The sequence below is a fragment of the Dendroctonus ponderosae genome, unplaced genomic scaffold (genome assembly GCF_020466585.1).
Source record: "Dendroctonus ponderosae isolate FM_Combo_2020 unplaced genomic scaffold, Dpon_F_20191213v2 Dpon_F_20191213_4, whole genome shotgun sequence".
NCBI lineage: Eukaryota > Metazoa > Arthropoda > Insecta > Coleoptera > Curculionidae > Dendroctonus > Dendroctonus ponderosae.
The window spans coordinates 91972-115158 of record NW_026018611.1 but is presented as its reverse complement, the minus strand read 5'-3'; the positions used below and the strand labels follow the sequence as shown (position 1 = coordinate 115158).

The window sequence follows — 23187 nt, the reverse complement described above, 5'->3', positions numbered from 1 at the left end:
AAAAATACACCGAAACGTATTTTAATTGATAAATAGAGACAATAAATGACTGAAACCCAGGAATTAATTTTGATTTGGAATTGAAACACAGTCAGAAAAGTATGTACAATTATTTTTTCAGTTCTTTTTCAGAATCTTTTTCACAAAATGCGGCTTTTGATGCGGTTTCACATAAATGGTTCCCAATTTTTCAACTCAACTTCCAGCGCAAAACCTACATCAATTTCAAGTGCTTTCGTTCCTAAACCCTAATCAATACCCCTGTTTATACAATTTCGACAAAAACGCATTTAAAACGTCCAAAACCTCTATAGAGCATTTGAAATCAATTAACTCAAATTCCAAGCCTTGTAAAACATTCATTCATGCATTCTTGAGGCTCTTGAGAAATAAGGTACTTCCTGATCAGAATTTGATTACCTTAAGACGAACGCAAAACGCGTTTGGCAACTTCCTGCGACTGAAATAAAACAGAAACTTAATGGTAAAAATATGAAATTGCCCAGTTACAGCTTTCGAAAGAAATGATTAAGTAATACTCGTACATCAGCTGGCGTGGCTAATCATGTGGGAAACATATGCATTATCCATGCAATCTAGCGTACGTTGAAGGGATCAAACTGGTAGGTAGAAAATCAAACCGTTCAACGCAAATAATACGTTTGATCAGCAAAAAAGCGCATATTCCTTCGCAACTAGGGCGACCACCTAAGCCAGCCGGGAATTATTTAATAATTTATCTTGTACATTAAAGCTCTAAAGCCCCGTTCTGTTGGAGATAAAGTGTGAGCGGTTCTTATACATTTTAAAACGTTCCTGTTTAATTTATCGCCCCAAATTCTGGTGCAATGTTAAAAAATTCCAATCGATCTGCATCTTGGTTAATAAGTATGTATTTAATGCATGTTCATAATTCCTGCTTCTGCAAGAAACCCGTCGTTATTGCCAGTTTTCTTTTGGGGAAATTCAGTAGTCAGAAAATATAAATTTGCTTCCCACTCCATGACCGAAACAATATAAATTAAAATTGAAAACTCTCCGCTCATTTTCTCGGAATTTATTCGCTCGCGCACTAGTAAACACATGGAATACTTAATTAATGGATACTATTAAAAGGATATTTTTATAAGTCCAGGCTCGAACAAAATCATATTATTATGCATGGGATATTGTATAACCTGATCTGCATAAATTAGTTTGAACAGGTAATTAAGCTCTAAAATAATGGAGTAAATTAGAATGGGAAATCGACCACACTTCCTTATCCATGGGGCTGAGTGCTAATTTCCCTAGCTAAAGACGGTGATAATTTTTGAAAAATCCACCGCACCTGAAACACTTGGGCGGAAAAAATGGTGAAAATCCGACGCTCAATGAAAAGACGCCGGTGGCTTTCGGGCGACGCCAAGTGCGGCGCAACGGCATCGATTTAATCTCCAGCAGCCTGCCTCAGAGAGTATCTAGGTGACAAAAAGGCACAAAAAAAGTGAACTAGTCTACTAATAAGGCATTACTCCCTCTTGGGGCTCTGTTTTACAGAGGTCCTTACCCCCGAATATGTTTTCGCTTTTTTGCCATTTCAGTAGCGCCGATCTGCCAACGAAACGACGCTGATTTCGAAACCTTTTTTCGTCCATTTCATAGATCGGGAATGTTTGAAAATTACTGGTGGCGATTTCGATTGATTGCCTCTAGTTTTATTTTCCTGATCAATCAACAGACGGTTTTTAAAACCAAAATTTTTCAGTGCGTTTTTTCACTCTTGTGCTTTCCTTCTATAAACAGTTTAACTCTCTTTTCGTTCGATTTTTTACACGCACCTATTATTAGTTTATTGTGACACCTTATATTGAATAAAATTAAATAACAATAAAACAATAATTTTTTATTTATGCGGCCTGTATTGAATCTGTAAATAATAAAACTGTTTACGTTACACAACTATTCCTTGATTGTCGCACTTTGCACTGAATTTCCTTAACGCGTTTTTGTTCAATTTTGTATCTTTCAATAGTAACACATTTTTTCCTCTATTCGCGTTCAGGCAATTATTTTTTATTTCAGTCCAATACAATTTGTTTAGAGTCCAGTTAAGTTCATTGCAGTAATTTTACTGTCTTTTTGGAATTTCTGTCTCACTATTTCTTTAATGTGACATTTTCCATTGAATATATTTAACACGTTTGTCTTCAATTATGTGTCTTTCCACTGCTAAACCATTTTACTCGCTCTTCACGTGATTTTTTATTCTTTATTCAGTGGGAGTTCGATTATTTATTTTGCGTTGTTGCTCTCAATTTCATTCCTACCATTTCTTAAATGCGACACTTTGTATTGAATCTATTTAACACGCTTTTCTTGAATTTTGCGTCTTTCAACTGCAAACGGTTTTCCTCCTTCTTGGTTTGACTATTTCGTTTTTGCGTCGATATTTCAGTATCATTTTTTCTAGTGCGGCCAGTTTAGCGCAATTTATTATTAGTGCGTTAGTTATAGGTAATTTAACTCTCTTTACTTGTGATTCTTTTGTATTTTGCGCCGTTTGGTTAATTCTGTCCCGCTATTTTACGTGGTGCAAACACTTGTTTCAATGTTTCAAACTAATCAATAAAAATTTTAAATTGCATTATAACCACTTGTCTCTTTCCGATGAAAATGATGGATCACTCGAGGTATTTTGAGGAACTTGAATTTTTTGGAAAAATCGACCTCTTACTCCCCCCTCATGAAATTTTCGACCAAAAATCAACATTTTGCAATCGCGTTTTTGGCCCTTATTGGATTGTTTCCGACCTAAGAAGTTGGCCAATTGCGAACATAAAAGTTGTGGGTCGAAAATAAGGAAGATAGTGTCCGTTGAAGATTGCCACCGCTCAAAAACCGTTCAAAATAGACAGAAAATGTTGATTATTTGAAAACTGGAAAGGCCCCGTTGTGGACGTTATGCCGAATTATCTGACAACGAAACAAAGGAACAACAACCTGTTAAATAATTTAACTTGTGCCGAAAAATAGGACCTAAAAAACCAAATCAAAGACCATTTTAAACTAAATAGAAAAGGCTGATTAATCGCAACGTTCACAATATTTAGAGAAAACTTTCGCAAAACCAATTTCAAACAAGCAACGATATCCTTTCAACCGTTGGATGGTAAAATTTTCAAATTATTGCCCACCACTTCCACTACTCCTATTTCGTTCTAACAATTTCTACAAATAAATCTTTGGGGAAATTAAAGTCTGTGCGAACTTTTCCCAGTCCCAATTGACTTGCTGCCTGCATTATTCACTCGGCAGGCCCACCAAAAGGAAAACTCGCTTATTTGCAGGATCAACAATATTAGAAAATCCCGCTCCTGTATGGCACACATACCCTTGGAAATCCGGATTCGAACGCTAAAAATTCTATATCACTTTGCTGTTTATAAATCTTCAAGTGGTTGAGGAGATTTATCGGGATTGGAAATTAACTAGAGGGCAAATCTGTGGGGATAAAAAACGTGCTGGGGCCTTCTAGGAAGGAGAGCAAATGCAGTTTTAAAATATTGTCCGAAGTAAAAGGAGGTTCAGCAGGAAGCCTTAATATAGCAAGAAAACAATCAAACAAGTCGCCTGTTTGTATAAGTTTCATCATCTACCAAAGTACCAGCGCGTGTAATAAAAGGCAACCGTAGGACAATCCCCATGGGCAATGAATGCGCCCTAAAACCGTAATTCAGCCGAAAAACAGCAATCTTTCGTCAGTTGGCTCCCTTTATTTAAAAAGATGATTACTCCGTTACAGTGGAGGTGTCGCAGCTTGCCCTTAAAGCCACACAATTTGTTTGGGTCCCTCGTTCCCGATCTAGGGATTGCCCCCGTCTCAGTTTTTCTTCTTTTTTTCCCTTTCCCAAGTTTCCCGTAAGTTTTTATTGCTGCTATCCGAGCAAGGTGCTTTTCTAGGAGTCCCCGAGGACCAACACGACGAACACAACAAAACTTTTCGCCCGAGTTGGAGTCGTCCTTCAGGACACCGAAAGGTCTTTTACGATCTGTAATTGGTTTTTGTTTTGAATCATTTTCCTATGTTGTTTAATTTCATACCACCGTACTTATTTTCTGTCCCTCTATGTATAAACAGCGGTTGTCGAAAGTTTCAACACTAAAAATGGGAACCTTTTATGGGGAAACTGATGGATTCATTGACAACTTTTAAATTTCTTTATAACGAAGCACGAAGGGGTTTTCTCAATGAACGATGAATATTGGGGATTTATGTGAGTTCTACTTTCACCGTTTCAGAGAAATGACGCCAATTTTTAACCATCCTGTATAAGCAACTTCATTCTCAAGTGCAACCTTTCGAGCAATGATTCCCCACAGTTCATTGAAGGTTTATTCCTATATAGAGTAAAACTATGTCAACGGGGCAAATAATGAAACCTACTACTTCCATGAAAAAAAAGCGTTTCACAAAGACAGGAAAAACGGAAACAAAAACATTTCCCGCATACATATTCGTAAAACACATAGAGACAGGTACACTTGTCGTTTGAAAAACCGTCTCCCAATTTTGCGGTGACTTGCCGCAAATTCGCGAAACAGGAGTGTTTTGACCCAGATCGTATTAATTAAAATTTTTATAACGTTTCTCGCATCGTAGGCCCGCTGCTGACTCGGCGAGAGATTTTTTTAAGCCCCGTTTTTATGCGGATTCGTCGGGCTGGAATTAATCTACACTTTAAAAATGCATAGAAAAACCGGGTCGAAAATCTGCTTGTGAATCGAAAAAGGTTTTTTATTTCTCTCTTCAAATGGCTCTTGATCCGGTGCCATTTATTTTAGTGCTCCATTGTCGTCTACACGGCGCTACAATACCAAACGGCAATTTGCCCTTAAAACAGTCATTATTATTGTGCGGGAGTTTAATGGATGTATTTTGAAGGCTTTTGGATATTTTCAATTTTCCAATTTCAGAGTGGGCAATTAGAACTTGCCTTTGAATCAGATGAAACAACATGACCAGACGTTTTACCGTTAATCAACTGGCTGAATGCCAAGTTCAATTATTATTAAACAATTCGTAAAAATCCATCTGCAATCAACCATTGAGAGCACTACAGCACTCAGTCATCTATTAATGCCTTGAATGCAACCACTTGTCTTTGGGCCGCGATGTATCAAACAGTTGGTTACAACATTCACTCATTGCTCAGCATTACAAGGAATCAATCATTTTGCCCCGATGATAATAACATTTAGAATGTGCAATAACTGTTTCCCAACATCCCGACAATGTAAGCAAATATCCATAGAGATCCATGCACAGGGTGGATCAAGCAGCAAGCGCGATGCTTCAGTGATCTTCGATTGAGATGTTGCCAGCCCAATTAGATGAAGCTCAAAATGAAAAATGTTCCTTTTGTGAAAACCATCTTCGAGTGCGCCACAATGAAGATTTAGATTCCGATCTTTCAGCTTATTTACGATCTGTTTCGGTTTGGTGAAAGAAAAAATGCCGAATACATTTACATAAATTCGAACTTAATCCGAATGAATGCGGATTTTGCGGTTCGGATCAACGGGAAATTTTTTGAGTGAAGCCTCCTAATTAGAATGCAGTTTGTTACGTGTTTCAACACTCGCGCAAGATGCGAGATTCAAAGAAATTGTATATCAAACGATGATTTAAAGAATTTGATTGTGAAACACTCAGTCTAAACACAATAGTTGGATTTCGTTTGGTTCACAGCCAAATCAGCTTGTTGCATCTCGTCTACGTTTAAACAAGCTGACAGGTTCGGAGCCGGCCTTACCTTATTTTTTTTAAATTATTTCGCAACTATTCGGATTAATGCTTTCTTTTTTATTGTGTATATTTTGAAACATCTGTAATTAATCTTCTTTGCATATTAGACGACAAAAACAATGGGGATTTACCTAGCCGATTGTGCCACAACATGTGTTGCGAAACTGTAGATTGTGAGCCAATAGTAAACTTTATCGAACAATGAAAGTTATTTCTGGAAAACGGAAACATGAAAACGCTTTTATTGCGTCTAAGTAGTGGAAAAAGTGACTATTACGGTTTGCGATAATTCGGTTAAATTCACTAACAAATAAAAACAGTCAATGGCCTCTACTTTACGTTTGCTGGTAGTTGTTGTTCTTGAAGCAACGATTGACTTTTAGCGCCTAATTAAGCGACAGCAGCGTTAAACGAAATGAGTTAATCCAGTTTGCGCATACGAAACAACCTCTAACAAAATCATAATTTTTCATAATTAGCCGGCGAGCGCATGGGGGATAGATGTGGGTGTCGCATGTGCAATTTAATCTGGTCATTAATCTTCTCTTTAATTCCACATAAAAATATTTCACACCATGCATGTCGGACGTGTCTTGTGTATTTAATCACAGGCAACAATGCAAATAAACCGCTAAATCGTTTGGAAATCATTCATTCGTCTTATGACTGTTCATTTCTTTTCTTTGCACTCTTATATTAATTCCTATACCGTTTTTGCTTGATTAGGCAGTTCTTTGTCTGCCGTATGTATATGCAGCTGAATTAATTTACAACTTTGTAAATGCGATAGAGTATTAACAATCGGTGGATTTTAATGGTGTAACACTAATTCAAATCAATTACATGAAACTGATTTTTTCATTCAGGAACGTAACTAGCATCGGTTTTCTCTCTCACGCACGTGGGAGTCTATGCGTGATGCAAGAACCCCGCCCGCTGCTACGTTCCCAATTGACACCTTGCATTGCACCGCTAAAATATTTCAGTTTTGAACAAGCCAAGTTTGAAAAAAACGCGTTATTGTTTAATGACAATAAAATTTGTTTTTGAAATTAAAAAGAAATAAATATAAAGATCCCATATGCAGGAAAATTGATTGAAATGTCTGAGTAATGAAAAACCCGATCTAAACACAACTTCTGAATAAATAATTGATTAAAATAAACCCTGTCTGAAATGAGGCAATTGATGTGTTGTGCTTGAAAATGTAGGCCAATTTATCAGATCTTTTCATAAACAACGGCACTAAGAAAAACCTTTGCGTCTATTTCAAATGTATATTATCCGAAATAGTCTGCAGAAAAATTTTCTCAGCACAAATTGGCAATCAATCTTGCCATTAAAAAAACACAACACTTGCTGCTGAAAAAAAATCCCTGCTGAAACCAGTCAAAAATCAGAGCGCTTGCAACATTGCCAAAAAAATTGCTGCTACATACTTTTTTTGTCCCCAACTCACGTTTTGCGCAGCAATACATTCTTTTCGGTCACAATAACAACTAATCCAATTACCATAATGTGGCAACAATAAAACCACAGCCAAAATGTTTCTTAAACATTCCCATCGGGTTTCGATTCGTTAATAAATCTCGCCTAGAATAATTCATTTAAACTGTTTGGGCATGCACTTGGCCAATCAGGTGTAATTGTTCAAACCAATTACACGCTGAATTAGAGACAATATTGAACCGAAAAAAAGAAAAATGTTACAACTTTGCATGTACTTTACTCCAATTTTTTTTCCCCCAGTTGATGGTTATTCAACGGGGTTTTTGTATGCCAGTTTCAACAGCATTGTTCTAATCTAATATGAAAATGAAATTTGAATAAAGTCCTGCAAAAAGCGACATAATAACCCATTTGACACTCATTCATGAATTTTTGACGCGAAAAACGCCTTTAAACGGTTTTTCACTTCGGCTCAAATTAAAAGTGAAAGGCCAAATCTTGTAAGTGTGAATTACACGAACCATTGTAAATGGATTTAAACGAAGCTAAAATGATTCGAAACGAATGACTTGATGGATGTGCTCTGTTGACTGTTAAATAGTTTGCTAATTGTGCGATTGTGTCTAGTCGGGCCTAATATGCATTATAGCTCGAAACAGACAACCAATTACGAAATCGCGTAATTTATATAAGGTGTTTCGACACTTTTTTTCTCTTTGGTCGTGCCACTTGTTTGCCAATGTTTTCTTCACAGAATTCAATTGCTTCGTTAAGCATTCACACAGTTTTAACGAATTGTTTATAACACGAAATACCGGATGGCGACAGCACCAGAAGTTTCTTAGAAACATTTTTTTTTCGTTACATGAATTTTTGTCCGAATGAGTATCTTGAAGTGTAGACTGGAAATTCTCGCTGATAATCGAATTCATTCGCGTAATTTTTGATTATGCAAGACCAGACATTAGTAATATTTCGATGATAGAAACAACCCGATTTATCTCGCTAGTTTAACCCCCGAAAGCATTTTCAATCGACCTCAGAACCGATGAAGTTTGAAAGAGAACCACTTTAAGGAAAAATAAACGCATGCGACTATACTCGTTTTTTCGTAGTTATTCACCGCCATTCCATTCCATCCTTGGCCAATGTCTTGTTGAACAAATATTTCCATTATATCGGAATCTTTCGCAAGCATTTTACAACAATGAAATATTGCACGGAACATTATTTATTACTAAATAGGCCACAAACTGACAATGCGTTCCGTGGATAAGGCATTAGCAGGTTGCCTATTATTGATTAAAGTGACACGTAAAGAGGTTGGTATGTCCGATATGCAAAGCGGGGTGAATAAATAAAGATACACACCTTAATGGAGAATGGCAAGACGGGCACGATCAAACGATATCGAAATCGGACGAAATATGGTTTTAGCAATCGGCTACGCATTTCTGAAGCCAAACTTTTCAAGCCAAAAATTTTCAAAGGAAATTGTGCCAAATAAACCGTCTGCTCTCACTATAAACTGGCAATTGACTATTTCTAAATTACTGGTGCCTCTGAGTTTATTTGCCTTGTTAAAAACTTCCAAGAACAGCAAGAGACTAATTTCAAAATTAATTTTTAACTTTCCATTTTACTGTTTTTCCTAAATCGAATTCAAAACCTACCAACATCTAACGAACTCATTTAAAACAACAGCAAATTATTGAACCACTAGCAATGCAAATTAAGCAATAAAAAACTGAACTGATAATAAAAATCAACAAAGCAAATAATCAACTTCGCACACTAACGCCATCAAACAAATACTCAATTCCGAACCCATCTAAAACCTTGATTATCGCTATTTTTTGTTCACCCACTTCCTTATTGTCTTTTACATTTTTTTCTCTTCAATCTTGGTTAAATTATGAATCCATCCATTGCCGTTATGCAACAGTAAAGTGAGCCACAAGATTTATGTCTACAAAGATGAAAAAACTGCGCCCAAGACGACAGCAAATAAGCAGAAAATTTCTTAATTAAATTTCGTCGAAGCAACGAAGAAATTCCTTCTGCTCTATGTGGCAAAAAGCCGTGTATGCTTGCGCTCTTTTGCCATTCTTCAAATAAACACAATTTAAATTAATTATATTTATCGCGGCAAAAAATTAATAACGTTTTATTCGTTGTCTATATGAGGGAGATTCAGTTTTTGTCAGTAAGTCTTCGCTATTAGTCGTTAGAAGATTGCAAAACTTGAAATAATTTTTACACATTTTTTTACTTAACACGTGGCTTAGACACACATTTATCAAACGTTTGAGCCAAAAAACGACTAAATTCACGCCCTAAACCGATGATGAGTATTATGAGGTATTATACTTGGACCAACCCAACTGCGCTTTTGTGCTCCATATTAAATGCCATGGAATTTGCGGTTCACATTAAAATGAAATTGGCTTATAAATTAATAAGTTTAACTAAGACTTTATCTGGCTGCCGCAGTTAGGTGTCGTGTGATTTATGATACCGTTTATTATGCAGTTTGCCTTTGCAGTAGTTGTAAGTCTCAAGTCGCTCTTCATAAAGATTAAATCAGCGTTAAACATCATTGGTTATGGATTTATTATACTGCGGGACGCAAAATGTAACAAAAACACTGTCACTGTGCCTACTAATTAATGGTTATCAAATCAAGTGAAACAAACAGATCAAACTGGCCATTTCAAGCCTGTAGAAGTGGGCGCGCAAAATTCAGCGTTGAAACAATCCCATATAAACCACAAACAAAAACACACAAGTTATGAAAAACAATTCAGCAACCAGTGAGTGTATAACTGGGCTGTTCAGAGCAAATTTGCATTGTTTCTGGATAGTTTATTGCTGTTTAATGCGTAAACTGTTCGGAATTGTTGGGCGTCATATTTATGCGCCCCAAAGTACTTTGTTGGGACCCAGCGCCATATTTTTGTATACTGTTGTAGCCCACTCAGCAGGCCTGTGTCAGTTTTAAGGACCAATAAAAATTATTTACGCACACCGAATTTTTTCTCATAATCGAGACTAATTTGGTGTCGTTTCGTTCGTCTGACCCATTGGAATGGAATTGTTCAGAAAAAGCCATCTAAAACTGTTGGTCAAAGTGGAAATATTTTCGAGACCATCTTGCGTCAATATTGCAACTGATGGGGCTATAAAATTGGCAGTTTTAGCCCCGTATTTTTCAATGTTTGTGCCAGAACTTCCAAAAATAGTCACACTTGGAACAAGAATTTTATGCTTTTGCGGGAGCCTGGCGCAAGCTCGACAACAAATATGAATTTAGTTTGATTCAAAAATTTCAAAAAATAACTAAACCGTATGGTCAAAGTGCAATTTTTGAGATAGCAAATATTTCCAATTATGGGGCTATAAAACCGGCAGTTTTAACGACGGTCATCAACAATCTCCAAAAATATTCACACTTTGACTAACAGTTTCAGTCAGTTTTTTCATTTTGATTCAGTTAAAAATCCGAAACGCAACCAAATAGGTCCAGATTATTTCTGGAAAATTTAATTTGCATATTTCTTGATGGTTTTTTTGCAAATTACTGGCAAATAATGCAAGACCGAGTCAACAAAAGTGAGTTTATGGACAAGTGAAGAGGCTCGGCAACTAGGTAGAAAAAGACCCTTCGATCAAGCGAGGTCGGGACATATTTCTTCGTATAATTCAGAATTCAGACCGGTTTGGTCGAGCCTGCACACGAGAGGCTTTCTATATTTAACTCGGTTTTTAAGGAAGGTTACCTTAGCAGGATGCTACATTTTACAAGACAGGCACGCAACATGTTGATTTTACTTGTAAATTCCAATTAGTTCGCTTAGAACAGTATTTTAATGTGTCCTCACTCTTTGTGCGTCAATTCGAATGCATTCGAGGAATCACTCAAGTTCCAAAATCAAATTAGTATTTCCTTGTAAAAATTAAATTGGAAATCGAGCCAATTTGTTAAGTTAAATAACGTCAATTTAAAACAAAACTCACTTGACTCTCCAAGTTGGAAACCGGATTATTATTGAAAGGACACGTTTTAATAATAGACACTAAGCTGAAGAACTTCACTTTCAAGCGCTATTTGAATTTTACTCTCTTTAACTGTCGCTAAAACGGCGGCTCTTAAGCCAAAGCCACAATTAAGCATAAAATAGCAGAATAAATTAAATTACGACATGGGAGAATAAATGCGATTTGTTGTTCAAATAATTGCTAATATTCAGCAATGATTTGCTTAATCCCATGTCATTAGGCGCAGCTCAAAAGTAAAGCTGGGATACAGGATGATTCGAAATAGGCGTTAATTCTTCTGAATGTATATTTGCAAAAAACAACATGAAAACTTTAAATCACACTGAACTATATTTTAAAAGATTTTGAGGTCTGAACAAATCGAATAAAATTGAAAAAACCCGGACGGGTTGTTGCACAGCAACGAAACGCATATTAAATAGGCGATTGAACAATCGGTTTTTATGATCTTCAAAAATGGGATAATTGTAATTGGCACACATGCAACAACGTATAAATCGTTGCGTAAAAAAGTTCAATGCGACTGCACTGCCGCCGTTCAGCGACATGAATTTATGGGTTATTGTTTGCTCGGTTTTGTTATTTTTGTTCTCTTGCTGCTGCTGATTTTTCATTTCCCATTTTTCCCATGCCGCCAATTGGAATTGCTAAATTCCTGTTTTTTCCTCGTATTATCACATTTAACAAAATCAAATCATATTCCCATTTCTCGTGGACGTGTTAAGCAGAACTGCAAAATTCATTGAATAAACCAAAGCAAACAAAAAAACGGATTAAAATTTGCCGATTAATTATCTAATCAGTGGCAGACTAAATTCGATCAAAAACTGTAGGGGATGTTTACCGGCAATTCAATCAAAAGCTAATAAGTAATTTTTCACATTCATAACTAAACCATCGGGGAGCGTGATTTCAACTGGATAAATACCCAATTAAAAATAGCTTCATCATAAACCCATTTTTCGTTTATTGGATAGAAATTGATTGTGCGCTAATTTTAGAATTCGCCGTAAGATTGTTTCGAAATAATACCATCAGTTCTGCTTGTTTCCTCCGACCTATCAGGAAAATTGAGGAACTCAATGCCTACTAAAAACTGCATAAAACGAAAAAAAAAACAGACAGCTAAAACGCAGACTGTAACTGAATTACACTCATCGAAATAATCAAATATATTCACAAAAGCATTTTGAAAAACGAACGTTTTTCCAAATTTCCACTCATTTCAATTGGATTTATTCACGCTGACAGAAACAGATAATGAAATTTCCATAAAGCTGCAATGACTCGTTTTTTTCTCTGGCTCACACAGGCGATAATCCGCATTTTATTAAATTAATCATGGGAAATTCGCAGATGTACTTGCGATGCGGAATTATTGAAAACAAATAGAATGCTAACCGAAACAATGCGCCAAAACAGCAGATATACGCGACTAGACACCATATATGAGCCGGTGTGTTGTTGCATTCGATAAAATGCAGATTACGGCTAATCCGTTTAAATCTACGATTCTATCAATGCATTTCCATGTCTGTTCTGCAATTTAGTTCATTTTTTTTAAATCAATAAAACAGTAACTGAAGAAATCACAAGTAATATCGTTATGAGACCGAAACTCAAAAAGACTCTGTGTTTTTAAGCTTGGTCTTCGACCTAAAAAGGGTCACAAAAATAGCGGCAGAGCAGAAAAGCAGGCGTAAAACCAACAGAAGCAGCTTTCATCAGCTCAGCAACAGCAACAGCAAAAATATCCAAACAAATACTGTAAAGTATGAAAAATCGACTAAGCATATGGAGAATAGGTGAAGAACAAAGGAAAAGACAGGGTCAAAAACGGACAAAGACCATGACAAACTCAACAAAAATTAGCTGCGAAAGCAAACTAATAAGAAATTAACTTTCTAAAACCCAAAACAAAGTGGTGTTATTTGATAGGAAACTTATAATCCGCAGCTATTAACATGCATACCTGTTTCATAAGCTGCGGCTAGTAAATTGTGAAATAGTGCAGACATTGGTCGTTTTTCATCTTGAAGTCTACATGGGGCCGTTCTCAGGAATTGTCAAGAAGAAAGCCAACATTAATTAGTCAATATAGATAGGGAGTTATTCAGTAATTAATATGCCGTTTTAATTGTGGCCAATTAATTATCATGGTGTCACTGTCTGTGTGAAGTGGAGGAATTTGAAAAAATTCTAAGCACACATTTCAGTTAATTATTACAACATTAAATTAATGTAAAATGTGAGGAAAAAAATGGCAAATGTACATTGTGGAGTTAATGGCGCAAACACCAGTATGAATTATTATCGCCAATATTTATTCGTTTATTTACGTTCTTTCGTTCATTTCGAGCCATATTTCATGGGCCGTGGCGGTTTTATTAGTTAATTATAGGCGTTTTTCTGCTACTAACTATAGCCATTGTACTAATCGCAGTTTATAATCCTGCGATATGTAAATTGGTATCATTCTATTTCAGGAATTTTCGCAACAATCTACTTTACGTTGAGTAGGTTAATCGCGCCAATTTTATCGCTAGCGCTTGCATAAATAACATAGAAAAAATGCAAATGTTTGTAGATAGTGAACACTTGAACTTTAAGGGAAATATTCGGGAAAATGTGTATGCTGTATTAAGTCGCAAGATGGAAAAGTTGCAAACTGGGACATGGAAGTTTTGGGCTAATCTAGCAAATTTAACTCCGGCAATTTTCCTAAGAAACATTAAAAAGTTTTTTATTAAAATTGCTTACTGTGGAAATTCTCAGAAAATCGGTTTTGAAATGGAATCTCAACAATATTTTAGACTTTTTCAACGCTTGAAGCCTTCTTGGGTCGAGTTGAACCAGAATTAAAGCGTTTTCAACCGCACAAACACTAGAAAAACTAATAAGGCCTTTGCAATTTAATTGAAGTTTGACAAAGTGCGTTAAAAAACAATTTTACATTGAGTCTGTACAATGTTTTGAAAATTGCTGAACGTTCAAAGCTTTTGGGATCGATTTTTTATAGTTTTAAGCGATTCTGCAGATTTTTGGCTTGATGAAGCTTTTCGAGTTCGTTCAGATGTTTGCTGGATAGAAATAGAGTTGACCATCTAATTTAAAGCTTCAAACAATCATAATGCATAAATTCTTCGTGAATTAATGGGAGCTCCAAAAATCTCATTTAAAATAATTCTCAAACTCTAAAAAACTCGAAAATCGATTATCAACAATAATCCAGGTAATTCGGGACACTTAAAACTTTCTTCGATCAGTTTCATTTAAAATTATTGTCGATTGTTTTTCGACGAGACGATTTTAACTGTTAATTCGAGCGTTGGTGACGCCAATTTGAGGTTGATAAATTGCGCAAAAATTATGGAGAAATTCTCAAAAAATTGGTTTTGGCACGAATAAAAATGTCAAAGCTTTTTCGAGTTAATTAAAAACTTCTAACGTGCTTGCATCTAAATCACGGTTGAGCTCTAGATTTTGAGTCTTTTATTATCAAACCAGCTCACTAAAGGATCCGTAGATTAAGTAGCAGTAAGAAGTTTATGTATACTTAGCTGAAATAAAATATGTTCAAATAGACTAAAGGCAACGTTCAACAAAAAACTGAAAAGCGGCAATTAACGTAAAAAATCAATAACCCAATTAAGTCGAAATAAACCAAAAGCTAATTGCGAGCAAAATAAAGCGTGTGTAGCCCAAAGGTAACCAAACCTACTGATAAACAATTCGACGCAATTAAAGGCCCTGAAGGAAAGGCAATAAATCAAAGCAATCACACATCTTTGAGCAATTTCTGCTTATAATTATAACGATTGGATAAACATGGCAAAAACCGCCAACCCACCACTAGCAATTCCTTTGCGCAATGTTCACAGTCTATAACAAAGTTTCGCAATAACTACAAGACTCTACAGTGCAGATTTTCGGTTTGTTGCTCATAATACTGGACTTCATAGCAAAGAATTTCTAACAGTTGCGATGAAAATCGCACCCTCACTGAAAACAGAACAACCACTTCAGATGTTCGGAGATAAAAACGGCGACCCAAATAAAAATCGGCCCTAACCCTTAAGAAGAAACGCAAACACTATTAAAAGCTGCACAGATATTTGTATAGGATACAGTGTGTTTGTGTGTGCACACTCTCATCATTTTAATATAATGTGTTATCGTCAACAATTTTATTGAAAGCCCTGACAAGGATTGAAATGGAGTTTTGGATATGGGAAAATATCAATGAATTGAGGGCATTTTATTGTCTGACTATTGATTCAACGGGTTTACTTATACGAAACCGTCCATTTTTGTCATCTTTGAGACCGAAAAAAAGACTAAGAAGGCCGAATAGAAAATCGTCTTTATACTTCACAAAAACAGTTTGCATTGCAGAAAGCTAGAGTCAGTAGCAACACGAAATTTACATCATCTTTAGAAAACAATTGACTCTAAAGATGCTGAAAGTTTTTCTGGTCTAGTTACAAAGTCAAGTTTCTAAAAATGATCTTGTCTTAAACTATGCAATTTTCTATTCTTCTATCGAAATACTCCATTTATATCGTCAGAACGTCAACGAACATTTGAAAATTGAAAAATCGATTAAGATGTGGTGGATTGCACGTATTTTCAACTCTTTTTCGCTTAAAGCAACCTGGAGAACTGAATAATTAGTTAGTTAATTAAAGCTTGCAAACCACAAATTTGATTATACTTTTGTTGAGAAGAGACATTGTATTTGCACTTATGGAGTCCGGGACTGTTTGAGCCCGGAAAAGTAACTGGAAAGAAAAGTTTTTGGCAAATTATGCCCGAATTAATTCCGTCATCCAGTTTCCAGCCGTAAAATCGAATGACCTATTTTATAATTTAAATTCCAAGAAAGTAAGGAGGCCATCAAGCATCAGAATCGTTAAGGTAATAGTCGTCGGGTCGCGCAGAAGTTAAATTGCCAGCCTTAAATTGAACTGACACGTTCTAGCGGAGCCTCAATTAATCAAGATCCTTATCCAAATGAAATCAATATTGCACGTCAGTGTCTTGCGACAACCAAATTCTCATGAAAAACGATTCGCATTTTACCGGAATCCAACTTGTTTACTTGACTAGATTAGTCGGAGGCCAAAGATCAAACACAGTCACTACTTTCCACATAAGCCAACATAAATGGACATTCATTAATAATTTCATTATCCAATTCCTTAAAATTGAATGTTATTTACATCAATTAGCTACCCAAAAACGCTAGAAGAAAAAATAGACTTTTAACAAAGCCCGATAATTCAAACAATAAATATTGAATAAGCCGACTGGCAATTGATTTGTTTTTCGAAAATCTCTCAATTCCAAAGAATCCATCGGAGCCTTTGATATGAGTTAATATTTGTTTATGGTTAGAATCATTGAAATGTGTTCAAATATTTACCTTTAATGGATTTACAAGTTGGGTTGGACTCAATCATAAAGCAAAATCAGAGAATTTATTTAGTTAATTTTTATATTTAACTGCAAACATTTTTAGTGCGCAACTAAACTACCACATTTAAGTAGGGAAGCTACAAACATTGAAATTTTCAAATGCAGTTTTTTGAATGAAAGTAGTCAAATAGCCCTTAAAATCCACTTGAATAGGTCAAGAAGCTAAAACTCTGTGGAACTTCGAATACACTCGCAAAACCTTCATAATCCCAGTTAAAGTTGCGAAGTCAATTAGCGCGAAGTTAATTTGAAAACAACTTTTTTGAGCCTTAAATAAAGTTGCCATCATTTTTTTGTTGTTTTAATTAGTCACAAAATTATTTCAAATTCAACAGTGAATAAGTTCCAACAGAGAGAAAAAATATTTTTTTCAACGAGGAGCGATGAGAGATACATCTCAAACAATCCAACAAATCCTGATTTTTGCTATTTTAAGTTTGAGACTTTTCCTCAATTTGCGATAAATGCTGATTTTTGCCGACTTTCTAAAGTTGTCCTTAAAATTGACGTTTTCACTAAAATTCACTCGGTGCTTGAAAAATTCACGGCGTCCAACCTAGAGGGAGTAGCAAGTTGAAACATTAACAATATGTAGGAGACATTTGAATCTCAAACTCCCAAAAATTTCAATCAAATCGGCCCGACTCCTAATTTTTACCGACTTGGTAAATTCGTCCTAAAATTCAAGCTTCCACACAAATTCAATCAAGTTTACAAACACTGTTTGAAAAATTCAAAACTTTTAATTTAGGGCGAGTAGCAATTTGAAACTTTGGCAGTCTACAGAAGACAGTTAAATCTCAAAATTTAACGTGTAGAAGATTAGGGAAGCACCTAAAATCAGACCAGCAAATTTAGAAAACTAAAATGAGCCCTCAAAAGCCCAAATTGCATTTGATTCTGAAAGTTCTGCAAACTTGCGGAAAACATAACTTTGTAAAACCCTCAAAGTTGGCATCAAAACCAATAGAACAACAAAATGTTGAGCTTGACTCCCCAGATCGTGAATGAATTCCCTACACCATTGAAATCCCCAAAAAATCGGTCGATTTTCGATTAAAACACTCGACAAAAAATTGGGATTTCCGTACGATTGCTGCCCAATCTAAATCTTAGATTCATGAGAACTTTTCCTTCATTAATTCAGAATCAATGTTAGACTGAACAGGCTTGGCGCCCTTTGTTCCCGAGCCCACCCCTGAATTAATTGATTCAACCCGCTTGATGAATGACTGTGCTATATTAAAGGTAACTGTCCTTAGGTAGCGATTTGGGTCACAAGTTTACCAATAAGGGCGATTGTGTTTACGTATGGTGTCGTCGTGCTTCAGCACGTGCTAATTAAACTTTCTAAGGACCGTTTTAGCCAATCGGGCCGATATAGAAGGCCAATAGGCTGCAGCCAATCGAATACACGAACAAAAACCATGTTAAAAGTTCCCAGGCATTTCATAAAGATTATGGCTGGATGACTAAATGCACACACCTCAAAATAATTAATTGCGCTTTACCAAACTAGATTAAAGATAGGGAAAATTGTTATCGCGAAAGTAGAGTGGTGGATACAAAACACATCAATTTTATATAATAAGTAGTTCGGTACTTAAATGCGTTTTTCTGCAGATCTGGATATTAAGCCAAATCTCAGGGTTTTTTAATTTCCTTCCGGGATTTGAGAAATGATCAATCATTTGGAACAGTATTTCATTTGGACAGCCGAATGCAGTTATTAAAGCAGCTTGCAAATAGTACAAATTGTTATGGCGAAAGTCGAGTGGCGTTTTCAAAACACATCAATCTTATACAAATAAGTGCACTTCTGATATGCAGCAGTGCGTTTAAGTGGGGATTTTCCGAAATCTCGCAGAAACACAAACATGTATTTTTATTTCAGAGTTACTTAAGCCCGAAAATCATCAATCACTCGATAATGTCTAACGAAATTTGAATTGAAAACCCGCACACATATTTTAAGCGCCAGACGTATCAAGTTGGAACGTCGCACCGCTTGAACCATAATGCATCTTTCTTAGACTCCTCTGGGTGCGAGTGAGACTACCGATTCCTGCTACGTTCTTGAATGGCAAAATGAGCTTCATTTAACTGATCCGAAGCGGTCCGCGCGAAACCCGAAAATAACCGACTGTTCAAACGCAAGCCGCAAAAGTCTGAACAATGTTATGGGCCTGGTTGAAATTGCTCAGAAGGTTCGAAAAGTCAGTTGTCAGACCTCATTTGTTCTTGCCGAAATCTAACCATCCGATAACGAAAATTGTCGCATGAAACAAAATCTTGAGGAGAATCGGGGTCGAAACCAGTTTTCAGGAGCAACGCGCTTCGATATGAAGACGAACCTAAAGCAACGGCCTGAAACTGCTTGAAGCCAACAGCCCATGTAGGTTTGTTTTATAGCGAAGAAAAACGCTTTGTTCAAACAGTTTTTAATCGAAAATTCCGCAGCCACTCTCGGCTCTCCACTCTAATAAAGATTGAAAAATCTGCGAATATTCGTGACAAATAGCAATAAACTTCGACGACCTGGAAATATTACTCTGAACGAGTTCATATAAATTTCATAAAATTCACTAGCATGCGAGCCTGTATTAGTGCTGTCGATGCCTTATTTATATTGCGGCTATTCGCAAAGTGACTAAAAAGCCATGCATAAATAAATATAAAAACCAAACATTCCAACAGGCAACAGGTTAAATACATATTCTCTTGCATGAGACGAAATCGAAACAAGTAAAATACAACTTTTTTCAAATATTACCTGTTTCGTTAATCCACCTACTTATTGCAGGTGAAACAGCAAAGTCGAGAGGAAAAACGAATTTTTGCATAAACAGGAAGCCTTTAGAGCCACAATAACGTGCCAACAATTTGAATAGAATTGCCACTCCTTTGTAACTTGCTGTTTATATACATTTCAAACATACACGCATTTCATATGAGAGCTTTGCCAGTACCTACGTAATATATGCAAGAAGATTTGATGGTCGAACAATTATAAAACCAATGACAATGAATGACAAAAATTGTATTTTTTTGCATACTTCTTGTTGGGCGTTTAATTCAAAAATTGTATTGTTGAATCGAACACTAAAGTTTTGAAAATTGTTCCTTCCAAAACAATTTCAAGAAATTGCACGACGTTTTAAATCGCTCAAGTGCACACAATCACTTGAAACATGTTTTGCTTGCGAAATATTTGATTTGCAAATGGATGGATGATAGAATGTGGTTTCTTCTGCAAACCCTTCAAACACGCCCAGATAAGCAACTGTTTAGTTTCATGACTATCTTGTCTCATTCCTCCACCTTCTTCATCATTCACTGTCTTCAATTTCTTGCACCTTCTATATCTTCACAGGCTTAAAATAACAACAGGTAAAACCGACAATTCTCTAGTGAAAAAAAACCATCCATTAACCAAATCTTCCTGAACAATGCGGGTGGGTGGTATGTTTGAAAATGCGGTTTTGACTGCAAGAAATGGATGTCATTGTTTTTCTAATCCCTTTTCATCAAGCCCAAAAGGCAAAAGTCCCGTTAAGTCGTCTGAAGAAAACGCCGTCATCCATCAAGCTCAATTTCTGCATCTTCAACAAGGACAAAACAAGTGTCTTTTTCGCCAAATTAAATCCTGTTTGTCATCAATCTCTCGAGCTTTAGCTGCATTTTTATGCTAATCTCTTCATCTCTTGATGTTCATTTCACTATAAGTCATATTTTAAGGAACAATTCGTCTTTTCTGGAAGAAAAATGTAAATAACCCCATTAGCTTCCCACAGCTTTTCCAACCATCGAAGAATGATACAGAAGTCATACGGTAACAACTCTGCTTGCTTTAGCTGGGGGTTCTTTCGAAAACCCCTTTGTTCGCCTTTGAAGACGAAAATAACCATGAAGAACCCCTGGCTTCAGTCAAACCCTTCTACCCAACCAGATTATTTTCTGTTGAATCGCCTCAGCTATTACGGTATTAAAATCAGTTCCTCTAATGAGGCCACTGCTTTTCAATGCCGAAATGAATTCTTCACGCGCTTTCAACTAGCTGTTTGAAGATGGCCATCTTATTTGTTTTCTACTGTGTAATTCCTAGGATGATTTGTTCACAGTTATTCTTTTGCTACGTTCCTTAACTCTGTTTTTGTGTGGATTTAGGAAACTGGACCAGTTGAACACAATAGAGTTTTTTTTGATCAATTCATCGGCGTGAGGATGCCATTTTCAAACTGGGGTTTCAAAGTCGCTTTTCTTCGAAGAAGAAGTAAACTCTCAAACGATAAATTTTGCCCAGAACTGCAGCTCTATTTTTTGTAGTACAAGTGCGGATTGAGCAAGCGAAGACAACAACAACAATAGATTGGAAGCATAGTTTGTTTCTATTCCCTCTACAAAAGCCCCAGAATGAAAGGGAAGATAATGATTTTCTTCGTCAGCTCGATTTTTCAACATTTTCGCTTCCAGCTAAATCAGGGTGATTCCGCTGATACTTTTTGAACGTTTATGTGCATAGCACTGGTCAGTATTCAGATCAATGGAAAATCGATCTTCAAAACCAGCCGCAATATTTCCTCGACTTTGATTGATGCTCTTTGCTATTCTAGCTCTATCTAACAGTAACATCGATTTTCTGCAATCCCATCACTCAAGATTTATTTATTCCAAGTAGAAACTCGAAGCAATGTTTAAAAAAACTCTTGAAACGGTATTTTCAGGACTTTTGGGTCGTGGTGGAACAAAATTTCTTCCTGATGTTTCACATTCCTGACATTCAGAACTTGTTATTATGTCACTTGGTAATTTGGCAAGTTGAGTCCTTAAAGTGGTCGGTAATTTGAATTAATTCGCATACAAAAACAGAAAAAGTGAACTTACTCAAAAACAATAGCAGCTGAGAGCAATATCCAATTCCAACGATTATTCAAGTAAATCCGTGAAGCAAATCACTGTGCACAAAAAGTTATGGGAAAAAACAAGTGACACACCACAGAACCGCTAGTATAATCCAATTACTCGCTGAAGACGTCCAGTCAGTTAGCTAAACTTCAGCCAGCAGCCGGACTGGCAGGTAAAAGATGCACAAAAACACAATGTATGGTCGGGCACACAAAAACTAACTCGAAGACTTCGGCGTTCTTCTTCTTCTTCGGGGTCAGCGTTCGTGTTGTTAGACTAGATGCGCCACCGGTTAGCGTGCACTGAACACAGTCCTGTTTCGTTTTAGGGCAAAACTACCTGAAATCGGACGAAATTCTTGGGAATTCAGTAGTTTTCGACAGTATTTACCGTTGTTTTTGATCGAGATACATTGCGCGAATGACGAACAGCCAACCGAACCGACACGAACAAATTGCACGAACGTTCTGAGGGCAACGCGACGGCTTGCCGGATCCAACCGAAGATGTCATCAAGCAGGCTCAGTCCAGAAGGAAATCGGGGCCGATCGTCACGAGTCGGTCGGTTCCGGGTTGCCGGTGTGGATGCCGACTCCACCCACATTGGATACTTCGTGAACTTGGTGAACGAAAAGCTGTGAACTGAGCTTTCTTATCAGATTCTGCAGGTTGGCTTCGATTCGATCGCTTATTATTCACCACAATTTGTCAGTTTGCTCAAGATTTCCAATCTAGGGCGGCCGCATCGGCTCACAACATCCAAACAGGCGCAATCACTCAAAGAAGAAAAGGGTTTTAAGTTCATCGTGTGGTGAAACTTAGAAAAGTAGTCATTATTCTGAAATTTTTCCAACATTGAAATAACGTCTAACAATTCGGGACATTTTAATGACTGTTGAGGCTGCAGTATCAGTGTGGCGTGGCATTGGAAACAGCAAGAGCAAAATGTGCACTTTTTTCTTTATATGTTTTTCACTCTATGAGGAAACGTTCTTCTTGACTCCTCCAGTTTTTTCTCGTATTTGTCTAAAACTCATAGGAAACGGTCTGTTTCGCAAGCAGAGGAAACACTTGGCTCTTGCACAAAGGCTCTTGAGAAACTTCGAAAAAAGCAGCGTCATGTTCAAGTGGATTTTGCAACTCAAAAAAAAACCACGCAAATCTAAAACTTCTTGAATTCAAGCATTTTTTGAGAAAACTGCCAACAATTCCCCATCCATGGTTCACTTTCTAAAAAGGCCATTTATTTCTTTTTAGAATGATGTAAAAACGAGCGTTCTTGCTCATTTTGCTTACGAGAAACATGCAAAACGGGACGGAAAACATGAAATTTTGCAATAATGTTACGCCACCCTTGCACAAAACGACGATAATTTTTCTAATTTCATAGACAACAGAAGACTGTATTTTTTCTACATAACCTCCCCCCCCCCTGAATTTAAAGCTGGATCCGCCCCTGGTTTGATATAGAAGTTGTGCTGAGCCCTACGAGCACGACACTGGACTCAG

General features: G+C 36.6%; 1 protein-coding gene across 9 annotated transcripts in view; it reads right to left on the bottom strand.

The window, feature by feature from the left end:
* The window catches only part of LOC109543224 (ephrin type-B receptor 1-B), a 122153-nt gene extending 99983 nt beyond the window's left edge, over positions 1–22170 (bottom strand). For 6 of the 9 annotated variants that reach the window (XM_048665513.1, XM_019912815.2, XM_019912818.2 and 3 more), the window contains exon 1: positions 21659–22170. The gene's annotated coding sequence lies outside the window, so the exon portion shown is untranslated. The remainder of the gene's footprint in view (positions 1–21658) is intronic. The other 3 variants (XM_019912820.2, XM_019912821.2, XM_019912823.2) reach the window with 1 other exon arrangement.
* Positions 22171–23187: the final 1017 nt, after the last annotated feature.